We start from the raw sequence: 11,655 nt of genomic DNA on the forward strand, positions 1-11,655 counted from the left end.
GGGATATTTTGTTGATTTTCAAATTAATTCCAGTCTTGTGTGGAGTCTCCCAGGTGAGGCTGTACTAGGAGAGAGAGAGAACTTTAAAAGCACTATAAACATCCTGCTAGCTGTAGTGATGTGCTGAGAGACCAGACACACTCTCTCTGAGGTTTAATCTGAACATTCACCAGAAACCAGTCTGCCAGTAACCTACTGTAAATAATAGAAACACCGGGTAAGGTCACTGCCTGTGTGTGTGTGTGTGTGTGTGTGTGTGTGTGTGTGTGTGTGTGTGAGGGCCAACTCAATCAGCTCCTGAGATATGTCCTGCCTCATCCCTGTGCCCAGGGTCATGGCTGGACTTCATCGCCAGGGATGAGCTTAAAGGCAGAGGGACCCTTCAGTGCAGTGTATTAGTTTCCAAAGTAGTGTGGTGTAAAATTATACCAACTTGTAAAACATTCATCCACATATCCAGAGAGCGTGTTATTTTCTGTCTATATATCAACCTATAATTGATTACATGTAAGAGTGTTGGTCGATGAAAGTCTTAAACAGCATTTATCTGTAGTCAGATCCTTTCCAACTATACGCTCCCCAGCAGGTAGCCATGTCAGATTAAACAGACACTACCTGGGTCTGGCTCTCTGTGAGAAGGAGTGGTCCCTGAGCCATTCAGCACACTCCATGCTGCACCACTGTGATAGCACCAGTACTGTGTGTGTGTGTGTGTTTCTGTGCGTGTGTGCGTGTGTGCGTGCGTGTGTGTGTGTGTGTGTGTGTGTGTGTGTGTAGTCTCTCAAACAGCAGCAGTCTGGGCTCAGTGGGGAGTCACCTGTGGGCAGAGATTGACAGGTGCGGTGTGTGTGTGTGTGTCTCTCTCTCTGTGCCCCTCCTCTTCTTCCCTCTCTACCTGCATTGCAGCAAATAGCATCTAGCACATAGCATCTACAGTAAGCCCACCATAGACTTCATAGCATGGCATAATGCACAATATAATAACAATACACAAACAGCATAGTAAAGGCCACAAACAGTATAATCTAACTGTAAATCATGCAGATTTATATAGAACATGAAATATTCAGTATAGCTCATTTAGAGCCAATATTTGTTTTGTCCCTTAACCCCTAAGAGTCTACCCCGAGGGAGGGGGATCTACTAAGATAACATATGGAATGGTTTTAGATATTTGATTATGAATTTTAGGATTCTGTAGGTATCAAAAACTAAACATTAAAAAAATATTTGATTAAACATAGAATTTGGCATTACTGCTATTAGCCAATAGAAACATATTGAATAACACATTCATACATGGCAAAACAGACAGTCAAAAATAAATGAAAAGGAAGTATGGTTTGAGGTGTCTGAAATGCATCTGATGTTCTCCCGAGTGGCGTAGCGGTCTAAGGCCCTGCATCGCAGTGCTTGAGGCGTCACTACAGACCTGGGTTTCATCCCAGGCTGTGTCACAGCCGGCTGTGACTGGGAGACCCATGAGGCGGCGCACAATTGGCTCAGTGTCGTCTGGGTTAGGGGAGGGTTTATGGATTGCCCTCTTCAATTCAAACAACCGGTTTTCAATGGGGTTCATGTCCAGAGACTGACATGTCCATTGCAAAATGTTGATGAGTGCTTGGGGCTATTGTCTTGCTGGAAGAGCCATTTTCAGCCAAGTGTCAGCCTCCTGGCAGAGGCAACAAGGTTCTGTCCATCTCAGTCTCCACACTTGAACCCCATTGAACATCTGTGGTTTGAATTAAAGAGCACAGTCAAAGGATATCAAGGATCTGGAAAGATTCTGTATGGAGGAATGGTCATGATCCCTCCCAATGTGTTCTCCAATCTCATTAAACGTTTTAGAAAAAGGCTTGGTGTCGTTATCCTTGCAAGAGGAGGGTGCTGGAATACTGAAAACAGGGGTACCAATAATTTTGACCCTTGTCTTTTTTAGATTTATTTGAATGACTTGCTACACAACATCTCTTTCTCTGAGCAATTGCATTAGTACAAAATAATCACATTTAAAATGACAAGCATGCAAAATAGCTCAGTATTTGTATTATTTTACTTTTTTGCTAACCTTTATCGAGCGTGCCAATAACGTTGGAGGTGACTGTAGATGTACTTCCCTCCTGCATCTCTTTAGTACAATCCACAACCAGTTGAGCAGGATGCAACCCATGCATCTACTGTACAATACCACTGCATGTTATCTCTTCGAGTATGGAAACAGGCTATAGGCACACACTGGGCACACACCAACGTGGACTAGACCTTGAATTGACGTCTGTGCCAAGTGGGGTAGGATGCCAGGGTGATCTGAGCTGCAGACGTGGTGTTCCCCAGTCCTCTACTGAGCCAGTGATAACGGCAGGAGATAACAGGATCCATCACAGATAACAGGCAGGTGAGAGAGGGTCCTTTTGTGCTGTCTATAGTTCAGCTTCCATGGACAAGGGATGTGTAACCTGCGCCAGATAACACTGAGATACAGTAGCAATTCTACGGCTCCGCTGGCCACGGCTACCCTAGGGCAAGAGATATGATAGTGTAGCGTGTGAACAAGTAAGAACTGCATCCTCGCCTCCCTCCATTCCAGGGGAGGGGGATATAGTAAGAGAGGGCAATATTGGCCTCTCTATGAAACAACCTCTTGTGGGTCTTCTACACCACGTACTGTGGGAGAGCAGAAATGGCACAGAGGTTCCACTGTTTTGAGGAAAGTTTTCCCTTCTCCGTCTATGAGGAGAGGACACCAATTAAAGGTCGCATAACGTTTATGCACAGATCATGAAATAACTTGATCTATCCAACACCGATCATATTTATTTAACCTAGTGACTGACAACACTGAGATGGTGATGCTTTATTTGTTAGAGGACAACAGCAAAGGTACTGTCATGTGCTTGATCAAATGTAATGTCAGTAGTTTAATGCACGATGACATGACAAGTAACAACAAACTGCTTGTTCTTCCAGACAGGCCAGGCACCTTTATATCCGTTTGTTGTGTCAGGTTGCAAGGAATGTCATTTATTTGAGGTTTCTTTTGTTGCTTTTGTGATTACAATAGTTACAGGTGGCTAAACATTCCAATGTCTTTCAAGGCTCCCTATTTGAGTGGTGTGGGGTGTCTGAGAATGTCGAAGAACTTTTGTTTTGCATGTCTGTGTGCCTTATTTGCGTACATTTTTGTACTTTTCTTCAGTCTCAGGCTTTGCAGAGCCAAATTCCAGACCATCCAGTCACTCCTGTTGTTGCGACCTTTGTCCTCCATGTCTTTACATTTCATCATTGAAATACAGTAGCAGTCAAAAGTTTAGACACACCTACTCATTCCAGACTTTTTCTTTATTTTCACTATTTTCTACATTGTATGGAGGATTGCAGATTTCCACCGTTTTAATGTCCATAGCTCGTGTTTCTTGGCCCAAGCAAGTCTCTTCTAATTATTGGTGTCCTTTAGTAATGATATATTTGAAGCAATTCGACCATGAAGGCTTGATTCACACAGTCTCCTCTGAACAGTTGATGTTGAGATGCCCTGGTCTAAGTATTTTGTGTTTGATTGGGAACCATATTTAAGCAGCCATATTCTTTGAGTTGGTCGTGAGTGATTGTCCTTAGTGTCTTTGTTCCTGTCGCTGTATTTAGTTGACAAGTATAGGCTGTTTCGGTTTTCGTTACGTTTATTGTTTTGTAGTGTTTTGTGTTTATTCGTGTTTACTTTTGTTTCAGTAAACATGGATCGCAATCTACACGCTGCAGTTTGGTCTGACTCTCCTTCACCACACCTAGAAAGCCGTAACAGAATCACCCACCACCAATGGACCAAGCAGCGTGTCAACAGGCAGGAGCAGCCCAAAAAGGAGATGTGCTATAAGGATTTCTGGACATGGGAGGAAATCCTAAACGGAGAAGGACCCTGGGCTCAGCCTGGAGAATATCGCCGCCCCAAAGAAGAACTGGAGGCGGCGAGAGTGAAGAGGCGCCGTTATGAGGAGGCAGCACGGCGACTCGGAAGGAAGCCTGAGAATCAGCCCCAAAAATGTATTGGGGGGGGGGCTCAGGGAGAGTGTGGCAGAGTCAGGAGTCAGACCTGAGCCAACTCTCCCTGTTTATCGTGAGGAGCCAAGGAGGAGACCAGAACCAGAGCCGGTGTTGGAGGTGAGCGAAGCAGAGACTGTGAAGGAGTTAATGGGGAAATTGGAGGAGAGAGAAATGAGGGAGTTGCTGTGTTGGTGATTTTTGCATGGAATTCGCCCGACGGAACGTGTCGGGGATTTGATGGCACCTGGGTTAGCGCTCCATACTCGTCCTGAGGTGCGTGTTAGTCGGCTGGTGAAGTTGGTGCCAGCCTCACGCACCAGGCCTCCTGTGCACATCCCTAGCCTTGCACGTCCTGTGCCAGCACTGCTCTCAAGATCTCCAGTACGCCTTCACGGTCTAGCCCATCCTGTGCCACCTCCACACTCCAGCCCTCCGGTAGCAGCTCCCCGCACCAGGCTTCCTGTGCGTGTTCTCGGTTCAGTACCACCAGTACCAGCACCACGCATCAGGCCTACAGTGCGCCTCGCCTCTCCAGCGCTGCCAGAGCCTTCCTCCTCTACAGCGCTGCTGGATTCTCCCGCCTGTTTAGCGCAGCCAGAGCCTTCCTCCTCTCCTGCGCTGCCGGAGTCTCCCGCCTGTTCAGCGCTGCCAGAGCCTTCCTCCTCTACAGCGCTGCTGGATTCTCCCGCCTGTTTAGCACAGCCAGAGCCTTCCTCCTCTCCTGCGCTGCCGGAGTCTCCCGCCTGTTCAGCGCTGCCAGAGCCTTCCTCCTCTACAGCGCTGCCGGAGTCTCCTGCCTGTTCAGCGCAGCCAGAGCTGCCAGCCTGCATGGAGCAGCCTGAGCTGCCAGCCTGCATGGAGCAGCCTGAGCTGCCAGCCTGCATGGAGCAGCCAGAGCTGTCAGTCTGCATGGAGCAGCCAGAGCTGTCAGTCTGCATGGAGCAGCCAGAGCTGTCAGTCTGCATGGAGCAGCCAGAGATGTCAGTCTGCATGGAGCCGCCAGAGCTGTCAGTCTGCATAGAGCTGCCATTCTGCATGGAGCAGCCAGAGCTGTCAGTCTGCAAGGAGCTGTCAGTCTGCATGGAGCAGCCAGAGCTGCCAGTGTGCAAGGAGCTGCCAGTGTGCAAGGAGCTGCCAGTGTGCAAGGAGCTGCCAGTCTGCAAGGAGCTGCCAGTGTGCAAGGAGCTGCCAGTCTGTAAGGAGCTGCCAGTCTGCAAGGAGCTGCCAGTCTGCACGGAGCCGCCAGAGCTGCCAGTCTTTAAGAAGCCGCCAGAGCTGTCAGCCTACATGGAGCAGCCAGAGCCGCCAGTCAGCATGGAGCAGCCAGATCTTTCAGTCTGCCAGGATCCGCCAGTCAGCCAGACTCTTCCAGATCGGCCAGTCAGCCAGACTCTTCCAGATCGGCCAGTCAGCCAGACTCTTCCAGATCTGCCTGTCAGCCAGACTCTTCCAGATCTGCCAGTCAACCAGACTCTTTCAGATCCTCCAGTCAGCCGGGATCTGCCAGAACTGCCAGTCGGCCAGGATCCGCCAGTCGGCCAGGATCCGCCAGATATGCCAGTCAGCCAGGATCTGCCAGTCAGCCAGGATCTGCTGAAACCACCAGCCAGCCAGGATCTGGTAGATCTACCTACCTGCCTGAGCTTCCTCTCACTCCCGAGCTTCCTCTCACTCCCGAGCTTCCTCTCAGTCCCGAGCTTCCTCTCAGTCCCGAGCTTCCCCTCAGTCCCGAGCTGCCTCAGTCCCGAGCTGTCCATCAGTCCCGATCTGCTCCTCAGTCCAGTGGGGTTCTGGGTGAGGACTACTAGGCCATGGTCGGCGGCGAGGGTGGACTATCCAGGGACGCGAGGAGAGGGGACTAAGACTTTGACTGAGTGGGTTCCACGTCCCGCGCCGGAGCCACCACCATGGACAGACGCCCACCCGGACCCCCCCTATTGTTTTGAGGTGCGTTCGGGAGTCCGCACCTTAGGGGGGGGGGGGTTCTGTCACGCCCTGGTCTAAGTATTTTGTGTTTTTCTTCATGTATTGGGTCAGGCCAGGGTGTGGCATGGGGTTTTTGTATTGTGGTGTGTTTTGTCTTGGGGTTTTGGTGTGTATGTATTGGGATTGTAGCTAGTGGGGTTATCTAGCAAAGTCTATGGCTGTCTGGAGTGGTTCTCAATCAGAGGCAGGTGTTTATCGTTGTCTCTGATTGGGAACCATATTTAGGCAGCCATATTCTTTGAGTTGGTCGTGGGTGATTGTCCTTAGTGTCTTTGTTCCTGTCGCTGTATTTAGTTGACAAGTATAGGCTGTTTCGGTTTTCGTTACGTTTATTGTTTTGTAGTGTTTTGTGTTTATTCGTGTTTACTTTTGTTTCATTAAACATGGATCGCAATCTACACGCTGCAGTTTGGTCCGACTCTCCTTCACCACACCTAGAAAGCCGTAACAGAATCACCCACCACCAATGGACCAAGCAGCGTGTCAACAGGCAGGAGCAGCCCAAAAAGGAGATGCGCTATAAGGATTTCTGGACATGGGAGGAAATCCTAAACGGAGAAGGACCCTGGGCTCAGCCTGGAGAATATCGCCGCCCCAAAGAAGAACTGGAGGCGGTGAGAGTGAAGAGGCGCCGTTATGAGGAGGCAGCACGGCGACTCGGAAGGAAGCCTGAGAATCAGCCCCAAAAATGTATTGGGGGGGGGGGGCTCAGGGAGAGTGTGGCAGAGTCAGGAGTCAGACCTGAGCCAACTCTCCCTGTTTATCGTGAGGAGCCAAGGAGGAGACCAGAACCAGAGCCGGTGTTGGAGGTGAGCGAAGCAGAGACTGTGAAGGAGTTAATGGGGAAATTGGAGGAGAGAGAAATGAGGGAGTTGCTGTGTTGGTGCTTTTTGCATGGAATTTGCCCGACGGAACGTGTCGGGGATTTGATGGCACCTGGGTTAGCGCTCCATACTCGTCCTGAGGTGCGTGTTAGTCGGCTGGTGAAGTTGGTGCCAGCCTCACGCACCAGGCCTCCTGTGCACATCCCTAGCCTTGCACGTCCTGTGCCAGCACTGCTCTCAAGATCTCCAGTATGCCTTCACTGTCTAGCCCATCCTGTGCCACCTCCACACTCCAGCCCTCCGGTAGCAGCTCCCCGCACCAGGCTTCCTGTGCGTGTTCTCGGTTCAGTACCACCAGTACCAGCACCACGCATCAGGCCTACAGTGCGCCTCGCCTCTCCAGCGCTGCCAGAGCCTTCCTCCTCTACAGCGCTGCTGGATTCTCCCGCCTGTTTAGCGCAGCCAGAGCCTTCCTCCTCTCTTGCGCTGCCGGAGTCTCCCGCCTGTTCAGCGCTGCCAGAGCCTTCCTCCTCTACAGCGCTGCTGGATTCTCCCGCCTGTTTAGCGCAGCCAGAGCCTTCCTCCTCTCCTGCGCTGCCGGAGTCTCCCGCCTGTTCAGCGCTGCCAGAGCCTTCCTCCTCTACAGCGCTGCCGGAGTCTCCTGCCTGTTCAGCGCAGCCAGAGCTGCCAGCCTGCATGGAGCAGCCTGAGCTGCCAGCCTACATGGAGCAGCCTGAGCTGTCAGTCTGCATGGAGCAGCCAGAGCTGTCAGTCTGCATGGAGCAGCCAGAGCTTCCAGTCTGCATGGAGCAGCCAGAGCTGCCAGTCTGCATGGAGCAGCCAGAGCTGCCAGTCTGCATGGAGCAGCCAGAGCTGCCAGTCTGCATGGAGCAGCCAGAGCTGCCAGTCTGCATGGAGCAGCCAGAGCTGTCAGTCTGCAAGGAGCTGTCAGAGCTGTCAGTCTGCAAGGAGCTGTCAGTCTGCATGGAGCTGCCAGTGTGCAAAGAGCTGCCAGTCTGCAAGGAGCTGCCAGTCTGCAAGGAGCTGCCAGTCTGCAAGGAGCTGCCAGTCTGCAAGGAGCTGCCAGTCTGTAAGGAGCTGCCAGTCTGCAAGGAGCTGCCAGTCTGCACGGAGCCGCCAGATCTGCCAGTCTTTAAGAAGCCGCCAGAGCTGTCAGCCTACATGGAGCAGCCAGAGCCGCCAGTCAGCATGGAGCAGCCAGAGCCGCCAGTCAGCATGGAGCAGCCAGATCTTTCAGTCTGCCAGGATCCGCCAGTCAGCCAGACTCTTCCAGATCGGCCAGTCAGCCAGACTCTTCCAGATCGGCCAGTCAGCCAGACTCTTCCAGATCCGCCAGTCGGCCAGGATCCGCCAGATATGCCAGTCAGCCAGGATCTGCCAGTCAGCCAGGATCTGCTGAAACCACCAGCCAGCCAGGACCTGGTAGATCTACCTACCTGCCTGAGCTTCCTCTCACTCCCGAGCTTCCTCTCACTCCCGAGCTTCCTCTCACTCCCGAGCTTCCTCTCAGTCCCGAGCTTCCCCTCAGTCCCGAGCTTCCCCTCAGTCCCGAGCTGTCCATCAGTCCCGATCTGCTCCTCAGTCCAGTGGGGTTCTGGGTGAGGACTACTAGGCCATGGTCGGCGGCGAGGGTGGACTATCCAGGGACGCGAGGAGAGGGGACTAAGACTTTGACTGAGTGGGTTCCACGTCCTGCGCCGGAGCCGCCACCATGGACAGACGCCCACCCGGACCCTCCCTATTGTTTTGAGGTGCGTTCGGGAGTCCGCACCTTAGGGGGGGGGGGGGGTTCTGTCACGCCCTGGTCTAAGTATTTTGTGTTTTTCTTCATGTATTGGGTCAGGCCAGGGTGTGGCATGGGGTTTTTGTATTGTGGTGTGTTTTGTCTTGGGGTTTTGGTGTGTATGTATTGGGATTGTAGCTAGTGGGGTTATCTAGCAAAGTCTATGGCTGTCTGGAGTGGTTCTCAATCAGAGGCAGGTGTTTATCGTTGTCTCTGATTGGGAACCATATTTAGGCAGCCATATTCTTTGAGTTGGTCGTGGGTGATTGTCCTTAGTGTCTTTGTTCCTGTCGCTGTATTTAGTTGACAAGTATAGGCTGTTTCGGTTTTCGTTACGTTTATTGTTTTGTAGTGTTTTGTGTTTATTCGTGTTTACTTTTGTTTCATTAAACATGGATCGCAATCTACACGCTGCAGTTTGGTCCGACTCTCCTTCACCACACCTAGAAAGCCGTTACAGTGGGCATTTATTTGGGCTGCAATTTCTGAGGCTGGTAACTCTAATAAACTGCAGCAGCGGTAATGAGACAGTTTTATCATAGCGCTTGATGGTTTTTGCCACTGCACTTGAAGAAATGTTAAAAGTTTTTGACATTTTCTGGATTGATTGACCTTCATGTCTTAAATGATGGACTGGCGTTTCTCCTTGCTTATTTGAGTTGTTCTTGCTATAATGTGGACTTTTACCAAATAGGGATATCTTCTGTATACCACCCCTACCTTGTCACAAAACAACTGATTGGCTCAAACGCATTAAGAAGGAAAGAAATTCCACAAATTAACTTTTAACAAGGCACAGCTGTTAATTGTAATGCATTCCAACCTCATGAAGCTGGTTGAGAGAATGCCAAGAGTTTGCAAAGCTGTCATCAAGGCAATGGGTGGCTACTTTGAAGAATCTCAAATATAAAATATATTTGTATTTGTTTAACACTTTTTGGTTATTACATGGTTCCATATGTGTTATTTCATAGTTTTGATGTCTTCACTATTATTCTACAATGTAGAAAATAGTAAAAATAAAGAAAAACCCTTGAATGTGTCCAAACGTTTGACTGGTACTGTATATAGTTGTATAAGATGATTCCTACCCCCACTGCACTTTTTCTGAGAACCAACAATGAACATGGTCTTTTCTGCTCTCAGGGCTGCTAACAAGAGGCCCTCATTTAAGGTCACAAATATGGAGCGATTTCAGTGCCAACAGAAATTGTACTTGAATTCTATAATGTTTTATTTCTATTAGGATATTGTATTTGAAATGCACAAATTGAATAATTGAATTTATAAATTTTACTTGTATTTCATGATTTAAAATTGAATTGACTGAATATTGCATTTCATTTTAAAATTCAGGTCCCATTAGGAACCTGCCATGTTCCATCTCTCCTACATCTGATTTGCGTGCAAGTGTGATGTTTTCTCTTTTTTTCTCCCGTTTTCCTTGTTTCCCTCACTTCATTATTCCATTGCAGGGTTTCGATGACAAGGAGAGTGCAAGGAAGCATGATCTCTGGGTTTGACCTTCTGGAGAGCAGCACACGTCTCTCATTCTCTCCTTCCCTCTCCCTCTCCTCCACCTCTCGCACCACACTAAGTGATGGAGGTGCGGCTTCATTGAAAGTGACGCCTTAAACATCTAGAAAAAGGTTACAGTCGCTGACTCCATGACACAGGTATATTATTTATCCCTGGGTTCCCTGCAGTGCTGGGCACACCTAATTAGAGAAATTAGAGATTCTTGTAAACCCAGCTGGCCACACACACACACACACACACACACACACACACACACACACACACACACACACACACACACACACACACACACACACACACACACACACACACACACGGTTGGGTAGGTTACATTCTAAATGTAATCCGTCACAGTAACTAGTTGTCCAACATTTAAATCAGTAACATGACTTTTGGAATACCTAAATGCAGTAGCGTAATCTGATTACTTTCAGTAACATTTGGACTACTTTCCCCTTAAGAGGCATTAGAAGAAGACAAAAATAATCCATCAAACTCATTTGGTGTGTCATCATAATGGTCTCTGACTCACTAAGGTGGAACCAACCAACCCACAACCCCGCACACACACAGACACACGAGCACACACGTTGGCAATCACTTCAATATGCACACATATACGCACACACACACACGCACACACGCACACATGCACAAGGTCACTTCCACTCGTAACAGTATATTTGAAGACAAAGGCATCTCATAAAAATAATGGAATTTGAAACACAAAAGACAATTTACATCTATAAATAAACATCTGGTCATCGTTAATACTGCAGTGGGCTAAATCAGGGTCACATAATGTTACTTAGTTGTCTTAAACAATACTACTGTGAAACCAAAGTATACACCTCACACACATGGTTATGGGCTTTCGTAAAAGAAGACACATGTTCCACCTCAGATACAGAGTTTAAATGTGTTACATTTTGAGTTTGCATCCCAATATTACACTTTATATACATCACAGAAGACTGAAATATAACAACACCGTTTTTGACATAAAAACACCAGATTTTCGCATTAAAAAAAATCTTACATTGATTCATAATGAAATTATGAAAAATATGAATAACATTCCACCCATGAGGCCACAAGGTCATTTGACTGAAGTAAAGGGCTATACCCTACCTAAAAGGGTTATTTGGATGTCCCTATAGGAGAACCCTTTGAAGAACCTGTTTTGGTTCTGGGTAGAACCCTTTTAGTTCCAGGTTCTTGATATCACTTTTCTTTCTAAGAGCCTTGTTGTATTAGTTGTTGTTTCTCCATTCTGTGAACCTGTGTATGGTGGGGACAGGCGAAGAACTCTTTGGGACCTTTTTATCTAAGAGTGTAGATATTAGTCACATCCCAAATGGCCTGACTAAAAATCTGTATCATTTATCTTTTATTGCCTTGGATTTTGGACTTGGATTGTATTGCCTTGCCTTTCGCTGACATGGATATTATTGCTCTCATCTT

Source organism: Oncorhynchus kisutch, linkage group LG22 (assembly GCF_002021735.2).
Source record: "Oncorhynchus kisutch isolate 150728-3 linkage group LG22, Okis_V2, whole genome shotgun sequence".
NCBI lineage: Eukaryota > Metazoa > Chordata > Actinopteri > Salmoniformes > Salmonidae > Oncorhynchus > Oncorhynchus kisutch.